This window comes from Manis pentadactyla, chromosome 1 (assembly GCF_030020395.1).
Source record: "Manis pentadactyla isolate mManPen7 chromosome 1, mManPen7.hap1, whole genome shotgun sequence".
In the NCBI taxonomy this organism is placed as follows: Eukaryota; Metazoa; Chordata; class Mammalia; order Pholidota; family Manidae; genus Manis; species Manis pentadactyla.
The window spans coordinates 25761161-25786205 of NC_080019.1; the positions used below are offsets into that span (position 1 = coordinate 25761161).

The 25045-nt window shown below is 38.4% G+C and overlaps 1 protein-coding gene across 1 annotated transcript in view; it reads right to left on the bottom strand.

The window, feature by feature from the left end:
* Positions 1–25045, bottom strand: part of DCHS2 (dachsous cadherin-related 2) — a 224685-nt gene that overhangs the window by 164954 nt on the left and 34686 nt on the right. The window lies entirely within an intron of this gene.

Genomic DNA, 25045 nt, shown 5'->3' on the forward strand with positions numbered 1-25045 from the left:
TGCTCTAACTAGCTCCAGGGCACTTCAGTGATGTCTTGTGGTTTTCCTATATTCTGTAAACCTATTCTATCTTAGAAAATAGTTGCTTTAACAACTCTCTTCAGATACCCATCTTCAGAGTTCACCAGTTTCCAGTTTCACATCAGGGCCTTGACTGATACAGAATGCAAGAAAGGATGGAAGAAAAGAAACAGAAAAAGGTTGATAAAGAGTAAGTACATAACAAAATGGTAGATAAGAAAGTAAATCCAAATATCAGTCATCAGATGATTATAAAACAAAGTTGAGTGAAAGAAATTATGTCACAGAATACATATAAAATTATGTATTCATAAAAATTTCGAAAAATTGTAAAAGTAATACAATATATTGTTTAGAAATGCATAATTAACTGGTAAAATTCAGGGAATGATTAATACAAAATTCAGGATTATAGTTATGAGATAGCGCAAAAGGAAAATTCCTAAATTGTTAGTCTCTTAAGCTAAGCCAAATGTTACATAAATGTTCTTATTATAAATTCATTTAACTATACATATATATTTTATACATTCTGGTAAAAATGATGTATTGTACAATAAAAACTGTAATATTAGAAAGTTAATTAATGTCATCAGTAAAAATGATGCTGGGGTTCTAGTTCATGGAGTCAAAGAGTGAACTTCACAAACACTCAAGGTAGGAAAGCAAGGGAGAGGTTTTTATTTAGAGATACAGTGAGAGGACAGAGCTCCTGGCTCACACCAGGAGGGGACAAGAAAGTCCGTGGTTGGGCCTTGTCTAGGGGTTTATATCTTTTGGATTAACTGAAGTGTTTAGTTATTTTGGGTCCCAGCCTGAATGCTGCCTTTTTGTTTTAAGCAATCCCACTGAAAATTACCTATATTCCTAGTTTGGTATTTTTTGCCCTAAAGAATTAGTGTGACTCTGACTTTGCTTAATGTTCAACACAGGGTTTCAGCAGGAGTTTCTTTGTACCTTGTTACATTGTTCTGACCATAATTATCCTGCTTTGCTTTTTCCAGAGGTCCTCACCCTACTCTGTCTAAACCCAGGGGTGCCTATCTCAATAAGTCATGTTGATATCATGAACTGCTGATATAATATAAGGAAAATGTTATTTTATCTCCATGGCTTTCCTCCCCAAAAGCTCATCAATATAGCCTAATCATGAGAAAAACATAAACCAAAATTAAGGGACAGTCTACAAAATACCCAATCATAATTTGTTAAAAATATCATCAAAGTCATCAAAAACAAGGAAAGTCTGGAAAACTGTCACACACCAAAGAAGCCTAAGGAGCCATTACTAAGGGTAATGTGGTATCTCTTGAAGGAGATCTAGGGATGAAAAAAGAACATTTGGGAGAAAATAGTGAAATCCAAATTAAGTCTAGAGTTTACTTAATAGTAATGCAACAGTGTTGGTTTCTTGGTATTGACAAGTGTACTATAGCAATATAAGATATTAACAGCTGGGAAAATTGGGTGAGGGAAGTCTATACTATCCTTGCAATTTTGCTGTGAATTTAAAACTACTCTAAAATTTAAAAATGATCAAAAAGTTAAAGGCAAAAACAAAACTTGATTAAGCAGCAAATTCTTGGACATCACAGTTACCATGCCAAATAACATTTAAAAATTATAGAAATTTTAAGATCAATGCTACTTTAGAAGTAATGAAGATCTGTAACCAATAAAAAACAAGTGGTAAAGACTTGATAAGCTCCCTATTATCCTCCTACCAGAATAATACAAATCATACCTGCTAACTATTAAAAATTATAATTGGTAATTGAGATTAGGATCTAGAATATTTTGTAATGGGCTTATTACATAAATTTTCAATGTGAGCTGCAAAAATTTTCTTATTGTTAGTGACATTAACATTTGATTTTAGACATGACTGGAAACCTGAAATAGGCCAGTCTTCAAAGACTGGGAAAAGTGCTCTCTCTCTCTTTCTCTCTATCTTTACCTCATCTCTATCTCTAACTGATCTTTCCCCACCTACCACCTTTTTTAGGCTCCTGGAATTAAGGGAATTCCGGTCAAAACACCAGCTGAATACAAGCTACAATAACAGAGACTTCAAGGGTCATATGTAAGAAGAAATACAGTTTTTGTAAAGGGAAAAAGTCTTTTGAAGAGTTTGAAACATATGGACAGCTGAAGGTCTCAAAAGCCAACAATAGCAAACTCTAGAGGTAAGTTGATGATCTGATTTCTAGTCACCATATTTAATATTGAAAATGCCAAGCTTTTTAAAAAAGATAATAGGCATACAAAGAATCAGGAAGGTATGGTCCATACAAAGGAAAAAAATTGACAGAAACAGACCCTGAGGAAGCCTGGACATTAGACTTAACAATGACTCAAATATATTCAAAGTGCTAAAGGAAACCATGAATAAAGAGTTAAAGGAAGCCAGGAAAATGATGTATTTTAAAAAACCTGAAAATACGAACAAAGAAAGAAAAATTATAAAAAGAAGCAAAATAGGAATTTTGGAGCTAAAATGTACAGTAACAGAAACTAAAAATTCACTACAGGCTTTAACAGCAGACTTGAGAAGGCAGAAGAAAGAATCTGAAATCTTATTTACATTTCATGAAGACATGACAAATTGAAATTATCTAATTTAAGGTGAAGGAAAAAAATAATGAAGAAAAGTGAACAGATCCTAAGGGACTTATGGGACACCATCAAATAGGCCAATATATACATTATGTAAGTCCCTAAAGGCAAAGAGATAAAGAATATTTGAAGCTATAATGACTGAAAACTCCTCAAGTTTAATGTAATACATAAACCTACACATGCAAGAAGCTCAACAAAGTCCAAGTAGGATGAACTCAAAGTGATGAACACCAAGACATGTTATAATCAAACTGTCAAAAGCCAACAACAAAGAGAGAATCTTAACAGCAGCAAGAGAGAAGCAACTTACCACTTATAAGGGATCTTCAGTGAGATTAACAACTGCCTTCTCATCAGAAAGCAAGGAAGCCAGAGGCTGTAAGATGATATAATTAAAATGCAGAAGGAGAAAACCTCTCAACCAAGAATTCTATATCTAGCAAAACTATCTTCAAATAGGATTGGCTAAATCTTATCAACCTAAATTTCATGACTTTTGTAAGTATACATACAAAAAGTAGAATATTAGTTTGAAAAGCATAAAGCAATTGCTAATAAGAACTGAAATTCTTACTGAAAAAAAAAAGAACTATTTCATCAGAATCACAAGAAGATGTTGTCTGAAGGTTGTTTCTCCTAAAATTAACAAAACAGCATTTTTCCTGCTTATAGATATAATCATTTTCATTATAGAACAGTTAGTGTTAACAGAAAGATACAAAAAACCCAACAATACATTCGCTTTTGATATACTGATTTCTCTTAGAGTCTTGTTACTACATACTTTTTAAAAATACAAATTACAATCATGCCCCTGCATTTGTAATCTATTATTTTTCATTTAATGTATGATTATTCATAATATATGATTATCATTTCCCTGTAGCTTTCCATATTTTCTAAGATTTATTTCATTACATAATACATGTTCATTGTAGAAAAGTTAGGAAATATAGTTAAGCAAAGAGGAAAAATAAATCATCAAAAATTCCATCAATCCTCATAGACTATTAACATTTCAATGAATCTTTAATATTTTGTATATATGCAAAAAAATTATCTCATAAAACTTTTATGGTTTTATAAGCTGGTTTTCAAACTTAGTTTTATAAGCTGGTTTTATACCTGATAGATAACATCCTTCCACACCAATAAATATCAGTCTATTTAATGAATCATTAATTCCTAAAACCTTTAATTTTATTAATTCCATATTACTGTACATGTAGGTAATTTCCAATTTTATATATATTATTGTGATAAACATCCTAATCACAAATGTTGTAAAACTCTCCAATTCCTTCAGCTAAATTCCCAGAATTGAAAACAATGAAGGATCAAGGAGTAACCATATTTATGGTACTTGGCAGTGACATTCTGCCAGATAGCTCCCGATGACGAACCAATCTTCACTCTACCACGTTATTTTTCCCCCACAAATGCCCAATTGATGGGAAAAATCTGAATTGTCACTGCTAGTTTTAACTTTTTTTATTAATAGTGAAGTTGACTTTTTCAAAATGTATTGGTCCTTTGTGTGTGTACCACATACACTTGCTAGTTTTCTTACAAATAAGAAGAAGCTTTTAATAGGTTAAGGATTTTATCTATACTACAACATATGCTATAAATATTTTTTTCAAATCTTGTTGCTTGATTTCTAATTCAGGATGGGGTGCTTCCGATTAATTGGATTTTGGCTCTTCATGTAGTCAAATATAGCTATTTTGATTTCATGACTTTTCTTCCCTTATATAGTTTCATAAAATAAAAGCCTTTTGGGACTCCCAAGATCAGAAAATCAATCATCTATATTTTATTCACACTATTGTACGGTTTCATTTAAAATCTTTAATCATTAGGTATTTCAGAATATGTGAGGTAATATACGCAGATCTTTAAACATACAGTTTAAACACATTTGTTTCTTATGCATAAAGTAGAAACTAATATATCCAAATCTTCATCTAGACTGAAATATGTATATACCAGAAATGCTCCTTTCGTCCTGCTATGGCCCAATATGGTAGGCAGTAGCCACATGTGGCTATTGAGGACTTGAAATATAGCTGCATAGCAGCATAAATCAAGATGTGCTACCAGTGTAAAATATATAGGAGATTTCAAAAACTTAATCCAAAAAAAAAGACATGTAAAATATCTCAATTTTTTGCATTGATTATATGTTGCAATGATAAGACTTTGGATACATCGGTTCGAATGAATTATTAAATTTCACCTGTTCCTTTTCCTTCTTTTGATGTGGCTACTAGAGAAAGTATAATTACATTTGTAGCTCACACTACTACCTATTGGAGAGTGCTAGGCTGATTTTAGGTTCAAATTAGTGTTTCTTGGCTTATTGCAGTTTAGGTCCCTTGCTACGCAATGTGTGGTCCCTGGACCAGCCTCATCGAGTTCATCTAGGTGCTTATTTAAAATGCAGAATCTCAGGCCCACCCCTGAATTACTAAATCATAATCTGCATTTTACTGAGACTCCCTAGGGAACTCCTATACCTAAAATAAAGTGAGAACCACTTCTTTAGATAAACATCTAAACCCTGATCATCTAGATCTTACCACTAATCAGTCTCATGATGAAAACGGGCTAGGGAAGATAAATTCAGAGAAAAGGAGGGTCGGAGGAGAGGAGGAAGGTCAGCAATCTATTGAAAACCTAAAACAAAACAAGCCTAATCCAAGCTTTCTCTGGGTGGAGAAAGAGGCAAATTCCCACCCAAGCTGAATCTTGGGAACTCCCTAGAGCAATGGTACAGAACCAATCAATTAATTCAATAAAAGACATTTGCCTATTAGACTGTTATGAACTGAATATTTGTCTTCTTCCCAACATTTATATGTTGAAATCCTAATCCCCCAACGTGATGGTACTTGAAGGTGAAACCTTTAGGGCATGATTAGGTCATGAGGGTATTAGTGTCCTCACAAAAGAAACTAGAGAGCTCTCTCTGCTCTTTCCACAGTGGGAAGATACAAGGAAAAGTTGGCAGTCTGCCATCCAAAAGAAGATTCTCACCAAAACTTGACCAGGTAGGCATTCTGATATCAAGCTTCCAGCCTCCAGAACTGTGAGAAATAAACTCCTGCTGTTTATAAGCCACCCAGTCTACAGTACTTCGTTATAGAAGCCTGAACTAAGACACGGTCTTTTATTGGTAATCGTGCTTTGCAAATAGCACTAGTTTTTTTTCCCTAACATTGATAGATTTCCTTTAAGGAGTACAATTTCAGAATCTACATAACCAGTGCTATAGCCTGCAACTTTATTACCTTTCCTGTGAATAAACTGATTCCTTAGTGCCTTCTTTGAACCTGGCTTATTTTGTCTTTGACAACTTATAGCAAGAACCTCTTTCAACTCTCTCCTAATATATTTTTTATCACCATATATGAGAAAACCTTTAAAAAGTATTTCTCAGTCTCCTACATAGAAACATCCTATTCTAAAAATCCTTTTTTCTTAGAGATTCAAATTATATTTCAAAAATAACCCTCTTCAGGAATTTTATTGAATTACTGTACACACACCCTCCCCATGTCTCCTCTCTGCCAGGCAGACACCCACATCATCCTTTCCAAGGGGTCTACATAACAAGACATGTGCTCCTAAAATCACCTTGCCAGGTAAAGCCCTCTGCAAACCATCATCCTTTGCCTGCGGTTCCTGACTAATAGAGCAGCAGACACTGAATTGGTATAAGGTGTGCTGGGAAGTGCAAGGGAGTCAAGGTTGATTGCGGCCCATTTTGAGTGCAGCTATGTGTCGCCAGTAGACAAATGCCAATCGATGCCCAGAAGGTTGTAGTGAATAAGTAAATAATTTCGGGCTTTCCATTCTGATAAATTTATCTTCTTATCTAACCATGGCCCAAGTGCTCACTATTTCCGTTATTTTAATTTTAGAATATCTTTTAACATCTGGCTGCACAGACACATCTTCATTATTCTTTTTTTAAGGTTTTCTTAGCTATTCTTGTCTCTGTTTTTTATTCTTGCAGAACTTTAGAATCACTTTGTCAAGTTTAATTTCCCATGGGTTTTGGCTAGATTTGCAGTAAAATCTATAAACATATATTGAATCATCCAATTTAAGAATATGGCACATCTCTCCATTTATTTGGGCTTTCTTTTATATACCTCAATACAATTCAATAATTCTTTTTCCTCAAGTCCTGCACATTTCCTGGTGCATTTATTCCTAAGTAGTTCGTACTTTTGTTTTCATTGTAAATGTAATTTTGTAGAATTATTTTCCTTTTACATGACTATGTAGTCATACATGAATAAAAAAAATTCAAACATTACAGAAGAGTAAAAACAACTCATCACTCATCCTGCCAGCCCTGACTCCTTCCACCAGCAGAAACATCTATGAAAAGCTGGGCTTGTATCCATCAAGACAATTCTCCATGCTCTCTGGATTTTGTTGAGTTTTTGCCTTTGTTATGTTTTGCATAAACAAGATCATACTCATATTTTCCCTATGGCTTTTTCATACAGCAGTAAGTCTCAGAAGAGTTTCCCTGTCAGCAGATATAATTGTACCTATCGCTGCATAGCACACAATTATAAGAAATTGACAATGTATTCAATAAATTGCCCACTAAATGGACATTTCAAACTTCTGGTTTTTCACATTGAAAACACTCATTTGCCACACATTCTTATACATACATCCATATGCATATTTTTACAGAAGAGATTTCTGAAGATGGGATTCCAGGTGGTTATGAGCACTTAAAAAAACTGAAAGCTACTATCAAAGAGCCCTGAAAAAAAAGGATTTACCACTTCATACCAACATTATGAAAGGATCCGGTTTCCAATACCCTTTGTATTTTACATTTTCACTCTTAGTTTTTGGTAATTGTCAAAATGTTATTATGTGTTTTTAAATTCCTATTTCCTGAGGATCTGAGAGGTATTCTTGTGTTTGCCCTGGCCATATCAATATCTTCTTCTATAACCTGTCTTACAGCCCTTCTTTGATAAGCTATGAATTATCTCCTTAATCCCATGAATTTGCAGTAGGAGCTCTGTTTTTACTATGAGTATGTATCTATGAGTATGTATCTCTTTTTCTGTTATGCACACATCCCATGCTGTCATCTTCCTGTTAACATTGTAGTGGACCCTGTCAAACAGAAGTTTCAAATTTTTGTATGGTTAAATATGAGATTTAGAAAATATGTGCTTTATTAACACATTAAATAACAGGATTGGAGCAGGCCTAGTAACTGCTGTTACTGTCAAAGTACTGATGACCATAAACAATATTTCAAGATTTTTTTGCCACAACTCTAATGCGCTATGGAGATATCTATGATTTCTATTGGTGACAAAGTCCAGATACTGCTAATTCTGTGGTTTGCCACATCGTAATTGAAGGAAACAGTGAACTTCAGATGGAGTTAATTGAAAATAAAGACAGAATTGTTTTCTCATCCAAGTTTTCAAACTCCTTGGTCTAAAGTCACCTCCTTATTGAATCTTTTCCTAACCACCTTCCAGCAAAGTTAACGATTTCTTCCTCTGTGATCCCACAGCTGTCTACACTTGCACTGGCAGAGTGTTCCCCGCCAAGTCCTCCGATTTCCTTATCTCATTTTCCTCAAAACACAGTCAGCTCCTGGAAGAAAGGCCCAGGGTGACGCTAAGCTGAGCCAGGCGATGCCCTGTTTCAGAACCCTGCCAAATACTGAGGTAGCGTGAGTTATAAATAGGCTGATGGCTATTTATAGTGTAAAAGTGTAACTTAGTGTAAAAGTGATGGCTAGTAAATAAATGAAATTGTACTTGGAGACTGGCAATTGCAAATGGAATTCATTTTCAAAATCTATGTTACCCTGCTGGTGATCCTCATTTTATTCTGGTGCTAGCTTCTGTCTTCAAAGAGTAGATCAGTGTTTCTCAACCCTTTTTTTAAAAATGATTTCCCTCTAATGACAATGTTTAGGTACTTTTTTCTAATCCTTGACCCCATGACATTTACAGATACACTATGTAACTACTATTTGGTGACCCTTTGGAGGGCCAAAAAAGAAAAAGAAAAAACACTGTTGTAAAACCAAATAAAAATTTTGCCTTTTTGGGTAAAACCAATTACTACTCCATTAAGGCTTCAAAGACTAAATGAAATTCTATGAATGATTGAACATTTTTGTATTCTGAGCCATAAAAATCATAAATCATTCTATTCATTGCCCAAAACGATTAGATCTTACCCTTCTTTACCCTACAGGCTAAGAAGTCATAAAACCAAAGAACACAGTATAAGAAGTAATAGAAGCATTTAAAGAAATCACAGTTGAGCCCCATTCTTTCCACATAATTCAGACTTTCTCTGTTCCACCAAATAATGTCTTTCACATGTTTATTACCCCAAATGTCATTATTAAAGAAGCCTGGGATGCCTGGAGGTTTACACACATATACATCACCAGTAAGTTGTGAGTGAGTATGAAGTCTCTTTGAACTTTGCCAGAATTTTAGAAAAATGACTCAAACTTTTGTTGGCAAGGGCAAAAATAAAGAGGCATCAGAGTGCTGACAGTCTTTTGATATTTGGGTGCTTTAAAAGGAAGGACACTACGTCTTTTTTACAATCGTCCTAAAATAGAATGGAAAACTTCATTGACTTAAAAGCTAGAAGGGAATTGGTTTGATCATATTTTAAACTTTAGCTTAAATTTCTTCAGTATGATAATTCTGTATGTTCAAAAGATTTCCCTATCAACTGTAGCCACCTGTTGACACTCTCAAAGCCAAAAAGATAACTCTGGATCTGCAGTTTTAGAAGCAAAGAGATTAAAATAGTTCATGAACTAATTAAATACTATGAATGACTGTATTTTTTCCCGGCTTACTCTATATATGTAAAGCCCATTTTTAAACCATGCAAAGTGCAAAATAAATGTCATAAAATAAAAGTAAACTGAAAAATAGTGAGGCTCTCTGTATTTGCTGTGATGACCACAGGCAAATAGTATGAGGTGAGTAAAAAATTTTCAGAAAAGTTCTATTTTTATTTTTAAGCTCCTTTGCCCAAATTAAGAAAGACTGTAACATAACACTTATCAGAGTTAGTCCGTAACACTTATCTACATAAGCCGAAATTGTTTTAAAGTTTTTAATTTGTTTTATTGAAAGAATTATGTCATGTATTGTTTTATTTGAAGTCTTTGTGTTTGTTTATAAAACATCCTTTACTTTATAAAACACAATGATTTATTTATTAATAAACATAAATACTCGTGTAGGGACAACAAGCTCTTGTGCTTTTAGGGTTGGGGAGAGGACAGGACATAGATAAGGGCCACAATAGGTTGGGTCTCGAGGACATTCTGATGAGTTATTTTATTAGGAGGGACTCAGTCTTGCTTTTCATTGCCTCCTCCACACCTGGCATCCAATAACCACTGGGCAAATGAAGGGGTACATTTTATTTACCACTAATGCAGGCAAGTGAAGTCTTTTACATCCTGATCAGATACACCACACTCATTTGTTACTTCAAGCATTTTGGTGTCCTCTTCATCTGGGTTATTTCTCAGCCTTTTTACCACCGGTGACAGAATTGGCAGGACAGTTATGCAGACTCCAGAACCTGTGGAGACCACCATCCATTTTTCCCACCTCACGGTGCCCTGTAACACAGCCTAAATGACACAGGTCCTAAGGAGGAGGTTAGATTGTCTCAGGGGAGACCATCCGCCTCCCCTAAGCAAACTTCAGAATGGATCTCATCATCATGCCTCTGCACTGCTAACCTCAGTCTACATAAAAAGGTAGAGAGCCTCAATCCCTGCCCTCTCTTTTCCACCCCCATGGCTCTGCACACCCCCTGATTCAAATACACCCTGCCAGGATCCCCCAAAACCTTCCACCTTACCTTGGACAATCCAGGTCTGTCATCAGGAAAATCCTGTGCTCTCACCCCTTTCTGTGAGATTCCTTGCATGTTCTTGGAGTAACTGAAAACTGTATACCCCACACACGGGGTCCCTGCTCACCTCAGCACCCTCTTGAGCGACAGCTATTTTTCTCCCGCACTCCTAGCGCAGCGGCTGGGAGTGAGGTATATATCCTCTTCGTTGTTCCCAGGTGATTTTTTTCCTTCCCCTCTCTTAAAACCCGCAGTCCTTTTGAGGCACGTGTCGTCAGATAGATACACAAGCTATCCACTATATTCACGATTACTGCCCTCCCTTCTTTTACAACCTTTTTGCAATGGCTCCACCTTTCCCATGGCTTCTGGTCTGATGGAGCTTAGGGATTTCACATGCATAGATGACATATCCAAACCCTGGTGCCAGGCCCGTGCCCTCCTCATGCCCACAGATCCTGTCTTCTGGGTGTCTGCAGTCAGGCCTCCCTCTGCTCATGTCCTGGCATTGTGACCGACACCAGCACCACCTACAAACATCTCAGCTTCATCTGTCCCGCCCTCTGACCACCACCTCTCCCGTCCCCGCATCCCACCCTCTCCAGTATCCCCGCTCCAACAATCTCCTACAACCATCGTCTCCTCCTTGGGCATTATTTAGATTCCACATTATTTACATTATTTAGATTCCACAGCTCCCTATTAAAGACACCTCCTTGCACAAACCCTTAATCCCATTGCTTTAAATTTATTAAACCCGACTGGCCACCTATGGCAGATGTTTCTGTAAAACCATATGGCTAAACAAGAGCACAGCTACACTGGCCCATCTCCCTTAAAATGCACGACCACAACCTTAAGTGGCCATTGGAGCTGCCTGCTAGCCCAGCACTTCTCTGCGGAGAGGACGGTCCCATTCCGAGACCCACCTCAGAGCTTCTTCTCTCTTTAAGTGGACTCATCCCCTCCACCACCTACACTCTGCTGATGACCTTTATTCTTTTGTCCCTTATTTCTCTGAGAAAACAAAACGTAATCACAAGAGCGCTCCCATCTTCCTTTCCCAAACTACCAATGCCTCTGTGTGCTAACTTATGCATTCTATGCCTTTCCTGTTGTTTCTCAAAGAACTGTGGTTCCTATCCTCTCTCAGCTGCTCCAGAACTCTGCTCACATGTCTTAGGCAACATCAACTACCCCTTTTCTCAGGATCATTCTTTAGCGTGCAAACATGATGCTAATTTTTTTTAAAAATCTGCAGTGAAACCACACTCCCCTCTGGCTACCCCACCACTCCCCTGTTCTGTTACACAGCAGAACTCCTTGGATGAGTTGTGTATAGTTAGGAGTCTCTTTTCTTTATATTCTACTTCATTAAAACTGATTGTCAAGATCACCAATGAGCTGCACACTGCTGGGGACCAATACTTAGCCCTTATCTGTATTCAGCTCTCATTTGACAAAATCGATCACTTTCTCCTTGAACTACTTCATTCTTTGCTTCCAGAATACAACACTCTCCTGGTTTTTCTCCTCCCCCTCTGGCTGCTCCTTCTCAGTGTCCTTGCTTACTTCTCCTGCCACTGTCTCTGCTAAGCCAGCTAAGCCAGCGCCATCTCTCACCGGCATCACTGCAGCCACCTCCTCAAGGGCCTCCTGGCCTGGGGTCCTGCCCTCACACCATCCCCTACACAGCGCCAGGAGATCCTTTTAAGAGATATGCCAGATCATGTTATTCTGCTGGTTTCAAAGTCTCCACTTGCTCCCATTCACACTCAGAATAAAGCGCAAAGGCCTTGCCGTGGTCCACGAACCCTTACATCAGCTGGCCCTTGGCCATCTGTCCAAGCTCATCTCCCCTCTGCTGGCTGTCCATTCCTCATTCAGCTCCAGCCACACTGGCCTCCTTGTAGGTCCACAGACGCGGCAAGCAGGCTCCTACCTCCAGGTGTTTGCACTGGCTGATTCTAATGCCTGGACTGCTGGTCCCACAGAGATGGGCATGGCAGCTGGCTCCTCAATTCACTCAGGTCTCTGATCAGTGTTGCGTCTTCAGAGAAGCCTTTCCTGACCACCTTGTCTGAAAGAGGAACGCCTATCACTCTGTCTTCTCATCCTCCTTTATCTCTATTCACATTTGTCACTATATGTCAGCATTATTTGTTACTTTATTATCTTTCTCTCCCTCTAGAATGGCTCCCTGAAAGAGAGGACTTTGGCCCACTGTTATCTCCAGGGCCTAGGACAGAGTCTGAAACCAAGTGATGCTTCAGTAAATAAGCATTTGCTGAATGAATGAATGCATGAATCTGTCTTGTCTTTATGCTCTGAGAAAACCTACCCCAGGTGAACAGGAATTCCCAGGTATCAGGGACAGGAAGCAGTCAAATTCCCACGTCACTTCTGCAAGTAACTAAGAATAACAGCTTGTGTTTTAGATACAGTCTTCATGTTCCTCCCAGGATGTCCTGTGTCAGCCTCAATCACTGGTGTTGCACATGCACCTCCCCCTGCAATGAAAGCACAGGCCACCTACCCTCCTCTCTGAACCTGCCCATGATCCTTGAGTGAAACAAAAAGTGATTGCAGAATTTTAAATGTACGAAGGTATTCATCTATACCTGAATAATGACTCCAAAATCTCTCAGGGTACAATCAGGAAAAGAGATTAATTACCAAATTTATAAAGGGTGAGAATATTTCGTAAAGAATTGATTTATAATGTCATCTCAATGTTCCTGTCAGATAGAACACTTCAGTAATCAGCCTGACTCTCCTAGGTCAGACATGTGGTGTCAGACATCTTAATAAATTGATACTATTTCTTAGGAAATAGAAAAAATTGAAAAGTCTAATCCATAATAGCTTACATTAAAAACCTGAAAGTTAAAGGTCATCTTCCACGCTTTCGTCATGGCTCCAAACCTGAAACATTTTATCAGAGTCAGTACATCCCCAGGAGACAAAGGTACAGCCACGTGCTTAGATTCACACCGAAAGGTAACTAGTTACCACAGATCTTCGGTCAAGAGAATGCCTTGCTCTACTCAAGAGTGAGGAAGATACATCCCAGAATCTGTTTCTAGAAATTTCACTGACAGATAGATGTTAGGCTTGAAGGAATTAACTCTAATAAATAAAAAGGATGATTCTCAATGCACTATTTAATCCTCAGAACAACTTTGGGAGGTAGGCTCTGTTATCATATCCATTTTACAGATGAGTAAACTGAGTCAGAGAAAGGCTAAGTACGCTGCCCGAGACCATACAGGGTAAGGTTCAGAGCTGCAAGCTGAGCCCAGCAGTCTAGCTCCAGACTCCCTGCGTAACCCTCAGTCACACTGGTTACATAAGGGGACCCGCAATGCTGTCTCTCAAAGACATTTTGAAATGACCAAATTTCAAAAGTAAAAGAAATTACTGACTAATGAAAAGACGGCAAATAGATTGGTTAAATTTCTTCTTTGACTACTTCACATACAATTTATTCTCAATCATTCCAAATACAAGAGTTAACTTTTTCCCTCAACAAAACATTTTTCACTGTGAAGGAGGAAACGCAAGCTTACACAAGTCATAAAATCACACTGAACACACACACACACACACACACACACACACACACACACGAGTCCAAGTAAAATTAGGGAAGTCTAAATAAATGGATTATACCAATGTCAGTATCCTGGCTGTGATATTACAGTTTTGCAAAATGTTATCACTGGGGGAATTGAGTAAATGGAACATGAGATTTCTCTGTATTATTCTTTAGAACTACATGTACATCTACAATGATCTGAATAAAAGTTTTAGTTGCAAATTATTCAAACTTCATACCCTTAGGGGTTTATGCTGTTTTGAAAAACTGTTTCCAAGCAGATTTGGATTTTCCATGCTGAATGTCAAACTAGTTGGCTCTTCATAGGATGAAGTTTTGGGAAACTCCTGCTAACACACCTCCCTGCCGTTACTCTTGCGCCACCTCCAAGTGGGGTTCTTGTGACCCCCTTGCTTAAAACAGTTTGGTGGCTTTTTACAATAAGGTCAGAAACCCTTCACATGGCCCCAGCTCTCTCCACTCCAGCCACACAGGCCTTTCCTCCTTTCCCTGTTTCGCCTCTGAGCCAGAGGCTGCTGGGTGAGCTGCTCTGACACTTGGGCCACATGACGCACCAGTAGCAATGGTGTTTGTATTATCAGTAGTTAAGAGAGATACTGTGGAGCCTTCGGCAGGCCCCGGTTAGGTGAATCACAGCACAGACCCTAGGATTTTGGAGCAAGGTCCTGCCATCATCTGCAGATAACTACTTTCCACTACTCTCCTTTTGAGAAAAAGCATTTGACTTGCTACTGAACAAAATACTTGGCCACAGGCCACCAAGCTACCCTGCTACCCAAACTGGCCATCATGAGCTGGGTGCTGTCCAACTCGGCAAGCCCCAGAGTTGGTCATGCATTGCAGCACTTCATTATCACATGAAAATTTTATATTCAGGATCAAAAAGGTTGCAGGTGCAGGTAAGTTACATGAGGAAGTTCCCCCAATGTCCATGATGGGTAGTTTCATTCAATCATCTGACTGAGGAAGAGAAAACTCAAGCCTTTTTTTATGATAGTTGTGCATGACATGCAGGTACCACTCAAAAGAGGACAGCTTCAGCACTACAGTCTCTTTCTGGAGCATCTATGAAGGACAGTGGGGGAGGGAAATTCTCCCAATGGGCAAAAGTTCAAGGAGTGCTTCTGGCTGTTCGTTTTGCTTGGAAGAAGAAATGACCAGAGACAGCAGCCTATACTGCTTCATGGGCTTTGGGCTGTGGTTTGGCTGGATGGTCAGGAACTTGGAAGGAATATGATTAGAAAATTGGTAAGGAGGAGGCCTCAGGGATAGGTATGAGCACAGACCTTCCTGCATGGACAAAAACACTTAATGATATCTGTGTTCATGTGAAGGCTCAGCAATGGGTTATCTCAGCAAAGGGGGATTTTAATGATCAAGTGGAGAGGATGACTTGTTTATATAGATACTAATCAGCTTCTTTCCCTGGCCATTCCCATCATTGCCCAAAAAGGCTCATGAAACAAGTAGCCACAGTACTAATGCAGTAATGTCATGCTTGTGACACACTGTCACCAAGGGTTTGAGCTCATGTTGATACCCAATGCTTATTACATAGCCTGATACTACAGTTCAGCGTAATCACGACGATGAGAAAGAATACAAATGTTTGCATTAACATATTTAACGGAAGGCAGAACCAACTTTCTAACAAATGTTAGCTTGTCAAGTATTTAAAAGAGCTCTACCAAAGAAGCTTAAAGTTGGGTTCCATTTTCTATACCTCAAAAGTGAAAAATCTAAATTCACCCAAATAACCTGAATCTTTGCTGAAACTAAACAGGATCTGCAGGAGTCTGCCAGCAAAAACTGTTATGAGAAAAAGCAGCAATATTTTTTTTTACTAATTACTGATCATTTGCTGGATTATTTGCTGATCATAAAAGCATCGTGCTCAGGGTAAGAGCTTTACAAACATCTGAAAGGACATGGATAAGCACTTCTACGTTAAGTAGTATGGGAGACTAGGCATTCTAAAAAATCCCTCAGCCAATAGTTCAAACAGAAACGGGGCTGACCACAAGCATAATGGGTTGCTGGTCGCACAGCAATGGGCTGTAATCTGAAGTCCAGGAGTAGTGCTAGGAGGCAGAAAGAGCAAGGAGAGAGGAGAGTGTGGGGTGGAGGCAGCCAAAGCTGACACTGTCCCTTGCAGGAAAAGTGGCGAGCCAGACCTGAGAAGTCCACATCACGCCAGAACTCCTGAAGGAATATTTAATAGGGCCTCATGGTACTGAAGCTAGAGGCTTTACGGAACTGCCTCATAATACAACAGGCACAGGGCCAGGTTGCATCCTAAATGTGAAAAAAACAAGGGTCAAAGATGTGCTCAAGCAGGTAATATTTTGGAAATCACCAAGATTTGTTCATCTTTTCTAGCAAGAGAAGGGTAAGAGACTGCTTCAAAGTTTCCTTCAGCACTAACGCAGGACCATGCAGTAGGAAGTGGAGATGCCCTCCTGGCTGGCAGAGCCCGCAGGTCAGGCGTTCAAAGCTGGTCACAGAAGGACCTGCGCCCCCTCCCGTTGTCAGCGGTGAGGATTACTTTAAGAGCAACAAACCAGCCTTGGAGGAGGACCAACAAATCCCTGTTTATGGCAAACAGAATGTTATGGCTCCTTTTCTAACTCCTTATTCCAGCTGGAATTAATTTTGGCATGTGGTTTAATTTGAGGCTCCAACTTGATTTTATTCCAAGTATGTAACTGGTTTTTTCATCTAGTGATGAGGATATGAAAGTCACAAAGAAAAAGAGAGAGGAATCTGACTATAAGAAAAGCTTTCAACTACTATACATTTTAAAAAATTGCAAATAAAAATGAAAAGGCAAAGGACATATTGAAGAGAAAAAAAAAGAACTACTAAAGATTGATATTCATACTATAAATGTATTCTTTCCACTCCATATGAGCAATGCTGATAAACTACAAGAAAATAGCTGAAGGACAAGAACAGAAGCTCACAGAAGCTCACAGAAGAATAGAAAAACACAGAAAAAAAAGACCTAACTGGTAACAATTTAAACAATCAAATATTTTAACATATCAAATTGGAAAGATTTTTTTTAAATAGATACAATGATGAAGTGGATTAGGGAAGCAGATATCTCATACTCTGCTAATGGTGGGGGGGTAAGCTTCAACAAATCTCTTGAAAGCAAGTAGGTGATATGTGTTAAAAACCTTAAAATGAGACTATTCTCTGACTCAACAATCCCACTGTAGGGACTTATCTTAAGGAAATCATCAAAGGTATGATGAAAGATGTAAGTGCAAATGCAGCAATCATACGCTAAGCATTTTTAAAAACAAAAGCCTAAGCATGCATCAATAAGAGAATTAAATACCTGGTAGCATACATCTATCCTGAAACATCCTGCATGCATTTTAAAATCGTGTTTTCAAGGAAAGTGTAGTAATTTTGACAAACACCAATTCACTGTAATGTTAACCAAAAAACAGACAATAAAAAATGATACACGATCTCCATTAATTATACAATCAATCCTCTCTTATTCTTTTCCTCTCTCTCTCACACACACACTCAGTATATTTCTTCATGGGTAGATCCCTCCGGCTTAGCCACGGCCCGACTTCAATGGCTCCAGCCCCACTTCTCATGTAGGGGTTCTGACTCTCCCAGGCATCACCAGCTGCCTGCGGGCCTCCAGCTCACACTTGCAGTGACCTTCTGGGCATCTGTTGAGCACCCCTTCTACCTGCCTCCAGGCACCATCGTGTCTCCTGGGCGCTGTGTGCAACCTCAACCCACACCATCAGCACAGATGCCATCTTCGAGGTGATCTATGATGACAAAGGAGAGGTTTCTCTCCCTTTAGCTACACTTGAGATGATCCCAAGCCATACTTTTTGGCTGCAGCATTTTTGAAACAGGTCTTTGTGGGCCCCAGACATGTGTTAGATGGCTGCAAGACTGACAGGCATGACTCCCTTGTGTTTCCAATTATACCAGAAATACATTTTACAGGTGTGCATATTTGGAATGTCCATTTTAAAGCCTCAGGATAAGTTAAAATAGTTTATAACATTGCATGACTGTGGTAGCCATGGCATTGTACTGCTCCGATCCCCTTTCAGGAGAAAGGGGGAGTATAGGTAGCCCACATCCTGCAGCCACCAGGCCACGAGGATCTGCCACAGCACCCTGGCCAAGGCCACACTCCCCAGCTGCCCCCAGCCAATGCCTGAGCATGGTGGGGTACTAAGGCTCACTGATCCTGCCCAAGGGGGACTCTCCTAATGGGCAGTCTTTGTTCTGGGGCACTCTACTGGTCTAGCCAAGACTTTTTCAGTGCTACACTGAGTTTGAGACTTTTCTAACCAATCCTCCCTCCTTCCTGCTTTCCTTTCACAGAGGTCAGCCTGCAATCACAGTCTGACAGTTTTTCCCAGCTCCTCCTGCTCCTTCCCCTTGTATCCTTTACAGGTTTGTCTCCCCAGGAATCTCTTTCATGTATAGTTCTGTCATGCAGCCTGCTTCTCAGGGCACCTGAACTGACACGATAATCAACAATGCTGTCTTACTGGTTTTCACATGGTGTTATAAGAGAATGCTGTTATTGTAGATATACAGTACATTAAATTTCGTGAATGCCAATCAATTGCTTATTTTTAAAAGTATTCATGGGATAAATACTAATATAGATCTTAGCTTTCATACACTAAAACTGCTAGTTAAATGATTTGACAGGTATAACTGATAAGGATAAAATTTAAGTAGAAACTATGATTATTTTCATAGACTGCAATAATTTTATACATTCTCATAGCTCAAATGATATTGATACACACACACACACACACACACACACACACACACACACACACACACACACACTTTCCAGGCTACTGAGGCACTCAGCATAATACACTCAGGTCTTCCAAAGGAAATGATATTAATCAGAGGTATAAGTCAGCAATCTACTAACCACAAATAAAGGCTTAAAAACAATATCCTACATATGATTTGGGTAATTATTACCTTTGTAATTTGTATCCTGTTAATTATCATCAAGCAAGCATTTATTTTGTTTCTGTAGCATCCTGGACCCTACAACTAGACAAAACTGCAAATGGGTGAAATTATCTATGACACATTCCCACTCACTGCTAATCTCTCAAAAATTCTTCCTAGAGGCCTCGCACCATCTCACTGCCCGTTTGGGGCTGTAACAAGGCCCTCTGCCCAGCCAGTCACATCTATGTCCCCTTTGCCCTGCTACAAAGCACTTTCAGGCTTCAGGGTTTTTCCCTCAACTTGTTCCCAAATCCAGATGTTCCATTCTCTTCTGATTTTTTTTGATAAATGTGAGGATAATTTGTGTCCTCTAAGGTGTTCACGACTGATACCAGCTCATAACACAATTGCTTTTCAGGAAGAAGGTAATTTGAGCTGCATTAAAAATTGTCCTGCCAAGCTAACCCTGTGACCTGGATCTCAAAGGGATTAGAAGCAAAGCCTCATTGATTTGATAGGCGAACTATAGCTGACTTCCATTTTTATGCTGAACCACAGCTTTCTAAACATTCCTTGTCAAATGTGTTACTGCAGGCTTTGCCTACAAAGATGTTAACATAAGGCAGCTGCTAAAGAATTGTGTGAAGACAAAAATTTCAATTAAGAGAGATGCACAGATAAATATTCAATTTGTCTACGGGCATATTAGAAGCCGAATGCACTAAACACTCTTAGATTTGTCCTAAAAATCCCAGCCACTGTTAAACTTATCAGGTTTAGACCTACTTTCTGCTATTGATGCTCGTTTGATAACATCTGATTTCCTTCCTAAAGTTTATAAATTAATTTACCAACCCTTTAAGCTCAGTAACAAATCTATTCAAGAAAGGTCCAGGCCAGCTCATGAGAACAACTGGATCTGGGCCATTTTATATAAACAAAGAATCATCTGACTTCTTAAACTGTCACAGGAAATACGGTAGGAAGGAAGAGATGGGAATGGAAAACTTAAACACTTTGAGCAATTACTTGGATCCTGTCTTTTAACATGTAAGATATTTTGTGATATAAGTTCCCACCATTTCTGTAAATGATCCTTGTTTTTTAAATGCTTTTCACACACACTATTTCATTTAATTGTCAAAACAGTCCTGCCCTGTAGGTTTGCATTTGCTTCACTTTGCAGATAAGGAAATGGCTGTTGGAAGAATTGTAGTGATGTAGATGAGACCCACATCTGCCACATGGCAGACATGAATAAGAACTCCACCGCACAGCTTCGCATTATGCCGCACCGTCCTTTCTTCCTCCATCACAGCATGTCAAAGAGGCATTATCGGCTGTTCAAAAAAGCATTTCTTGGTCACAACAGATGACCACATTACAAGATTAAAAAGGTTAAAAGTAACGCAAATGAGAGAAAATATTCCTTTGTCTCTCTCAAACCTAAGTACATTTTCTCTGGCTGAACTAAAAGGTATGATATTTTCTTCTGGAAGAGAATGCTATCAAACGAAAACTAATGAAAATGATAATACCAGATATGCCAATATAATATATGTCATTACTTAAAGTCATATTTGAAATCTGTAGGGAGTCAACATAATGTTCAAATGGGAAAAGAACCCCAAAGTGCTGGTTATCTGGGAACTCCAGAGAGCCAAGTGTCCTGAAGACTTGATGGTCTATATCTTTAGACAATCATTTCTGTTCACCTCAAATGCTTACGTTTCAGTCATTCCTTTAAATTTGACATTAATTCTCTATGTTATTAGGTTATTAGTCTTTGTTTTCCAGATTGCTGCATGTCTGTGATCTTTTTTAAAAAAACAGATCTTGTTTTGTCCTTCATTGTAAAATTGTCAGGAGTCCCTTCTCACTGCTGTTACATGTCTCCTCCAGGAAACTCCCTTTTAATTTGCTAATTCCAAAGGACTGTGTGATTAGACACCAGACTATCATGTTAAATTCATTAACACAGCAAACAGTTATGGAGCCCTTGGTTTTACAAGCAACAGTCTGGCAGGTGCTGATGACACAAATTATGTGGGATGTGGCCACTGTCCTCTAGGAACTCAGTCTAAAGGAGAAGATGAGTGTGGAGAAGGAGGGATTCAACAAGGGGGTCCCAGACTCTAATGCAGATCAGACAAGCTACCCTTGGGTGCCCAGGAGACAGAGAAACTAGCTCAGCCTTGAGAGACTGGGAATGAATAGGTCCTGGGAGTGGGTTTTGAGCTAAGAATATATACAGTTTTGTTAAGCAAAAAATGGTAAGTAAAGGTATTACAGGTACAAAAGAAAACAGCGTAAGAAAAGGCATGAAGTGATGAAAAGACTTGGTGGATTTAGACAAAGTAGAGAATTTAAAAACTATAAGTCAAATAAGACATTCTGTAAAATAAATTTCTAAGTCAGAGATAGAGAGGTAAAAAGCATGAGGGTTAATAAATGAACCTGTTGACATACATTTGGGGTTGCAGAAGCCTGTTTACTTCCTGGTTAGAGGTACTCAGTGGGGGTGTAAATGAGCACTTAAATGTTTGTTGACTGAACTAATGCACAGGTTGCACTCATAGAGTGCTTTACAACATGCACATCATTTTCATATCCTACTAACACAGCACAAATGAAATCAAGAAGCACTTTAAATCAAGTTCCTCACGCTCCCCTCACTTGGCCTTAAAGCTAAAGTGGCAAAATTTAAGAATGGTGTGGATGTCTTCTCTGGAAAAATGTCTATCCAAGTCCTCGGTCCATTTTTTCAGCGGATTATTTGCTTTTTTGGTGCTGAATTGTGTGAGCTTGTTATATATATTTTGGATATTAGCCCATCAGATTTATCATTTGTATATATCTTCTGCCATTCCACAGGTGGCCTTTTGTTTTGCTGATGGTGTCCTTTGTTGTGCAGAAGCATTTTCATTGCATGTAGTCCCACATGTTTATTTTTACTTTTGATTTTCTTGCCTGGGGAGACATATCCAGAGAAAAATTACTAATGCTGATGTTCAAGAATTTACTGCCTATGTTTTCTTCTAGGAGTTTTATAGTTTCAGGTCTTTATTTAGGTCTTTAATCCATTTCCAGTTTGTTTTTGTGTATTATGCTAAGTGAAATCAGTCAGACAGAGAAAGATAAATACCATATGATTTTGCTTATATATGGAATCTAAAAAAATAAAACAAATGAACAAACAAAACAAACAGACTTATAAACACAGAGAACAGACTGGTGGTTGCCACAGGAGAGTGGGGTGGGAGAATGGCCAAAATAGATGAACGGGATAAAGAGGTACAAACACACAATTATAAAATAAATTAGTCACAGGGATGAAAGTACAGCATAGGGAATATAGTCAATAATATTCTAATATCTTTGTGTATTGACAGATCATAACTATACTTATTGTGATGAGCATTTATTAATGTATATAATAGTTGAATCACTATGTTGCACACCTGAAACCCATATAATATTGACTATCAGCTATACATCAGTAAAAAACAAAACAAAGTAAAAATCATTATTTCTGTAAAAAAAAATATGGAACTAATGGTTCCTACCTTTAGGACTACCACTGCCTTAAAACAAAAACAGTCATGCAAATTTTTCTCCATAGTAAAGGACTTTTCCAAATTAAACAAACAATGTCATTAGTATTAAAGATTTTGTTTCTGGACTATCTATGCCACCTGTTACACCTGGCTTATGGTAGAGCGATTGATTGAATTGAAAAGTGAGACCAATTATAGTATCTATCCACAGAATCATCCGAAGGATTTGTTAAACTACTGATGGCTCTCCCCTTACTTCCTCCTGAAGGTTTCTGTTTCAGTAAATCTGGGATGGGATCCAAGAATTCACATTTCTAACAAGTTCAGCCATGCTGATGGCTGCTGTTCCAGGGACCACACCTTGAGAACTACTAATCTGGAAAATCAGTCTATTGCTACTAGATGCAAAAATATAATACATCAGCATAATTCTATTATTGCAATTACATCAGTATGCCCTTGCTTTTATGGTTAGCTATTTTTGGTAAGTATTTTTGCCCCACATCAATCCTCAGTCAGACATAGAAATAAAAGTTGTTTGGACTAATTATTTTATGAAAGCTATGGTTTCGTTTATCTCTTGCCAGCTAAAATGAGTTAAAAGAAGGAAAAACACACAACATAAAAGGGAACAGGTAACTGTAGAGAATTAGGATAACACTAATTATTTATAGATTACATATTCCAATTTAGAACAAGTTTCTTTTGTCCAAACAGGAACAGAAATTAGCTAAAACTTTAAATAAAATTTGCTGTTTAAATAGAAAATCAGGCCCATATTTCCAAAGGAATGGAATTTTCATTATAGAATCAAGTTACTTGGTTTATAAATTTAGTACGTAGAAGCTTCATGCTTCCAAAAGGCAAACTGGAAAACAGCTGCTGGGTACTTCTCCCCACTCCTCACAGCCTTAATTTTACAGGGAAGAGCTGGTTTTTGTTATTTATAAGTGCTTTACAGTGTTTCCCATTATACAGTTCACCTTGCTGTTGCTTTTTGAGTTCAATAGGTGATGATTGGCTATTCAGTTCAGGCCTTATGAAGTTCTAGAAGTTGGTGAGCTCAACTATGAAATAAAATGCCAACTCTTGCACATACTATATTAAAATCTAGAAATTTGTATTTTGGTATGTCAAATACCTTCCACGTTGCAATAAAATATCTACATAATATATGAATATGTGTGCATATATGTGCATATATACTGAAATATATATCTTTTCTTACAAATATATACATATACTGAAAACAATATGTATATACTGAAAAAATCCTCTGTTTTACAGAGTTGCTACATTACAGTGCTTACTGATTCTAAAGCTCTTTGGACTCATGCTATCAGCCCAAATACTATCCTCTAAGCTTACAGTTTCTCAGACGCACAAACACTCCATGCATGTATGTAAAGCAATCTGATCTCTACAAAACAATAAAAAACACTATTACAACAGTTTGAGTTACTAAATCTTTTCCAAATAAAGAAAATGTCAAATAGACACACAACAACAGAAAGTACCAGAGTGATAAACTGCTTCCAATACTGCAAAGTAAACAATTCTATGAGAGATTTCTAAGAAGAAAACACCTCTGCAGTTCGCCACTGGAGGCTAGAATGGTGAAGCCTCCAGAAGAATTCCTGTTCTTCGTGGTGGGGAGAAGCTAGGTCGGGAGTAGCGCTCCCATCAGTGACACACTGTTTCACAGTTGCATGTGGCAGGGTGTTATGCTTCCCCTGAAGCATTTTCTCATGATAAAATGAATACCCCTGGATATAAAGTCCATTTGGGAAAACCTTGGTTTAAAAGTCGTGAAAGGAAGGTTAGAATTGAAGCAGAAGCCCAAGTAGTAAGACTCCTGCCTTCGAAGCTATCACCATTCTTAAGAGCCATTAATATTTCATGAAAAAGGAAACGAATGAGATTTAAAGGACCATAAAAAATTTTCCAAAAACCACGTCACAAAAAGAACAATGGAAAAGCGCTCACTGCTGTCCCCACAAATGCTGAGCTGATCATGTAAGAGTCTGTGCTGCCTTCTGTCCCTTCCCCTTCCTCACTCTGCTCTGTGTCAAACAGGGTGACCCTGCGAGCTACACTCCTCAGGCTCTCTGCCTCCTGGCGTCATGTGCATAATGGGCTGCGGCAGGAGACCCCGGGGCCAAAGGCGAAAACCCCAGGTGTTCTCCCCCTCCCAGAGCGCCTGTAGCACTGGCTGTATCCTCCCTGTAGTCTTAGCTTCTCTCTCTCTCTCTCTCTCTCACATACACACACACACACACACACACACACACACACACACACATTGTTTCCAACTTACAAAACAATCAAGATGTAGAAGTAGAAT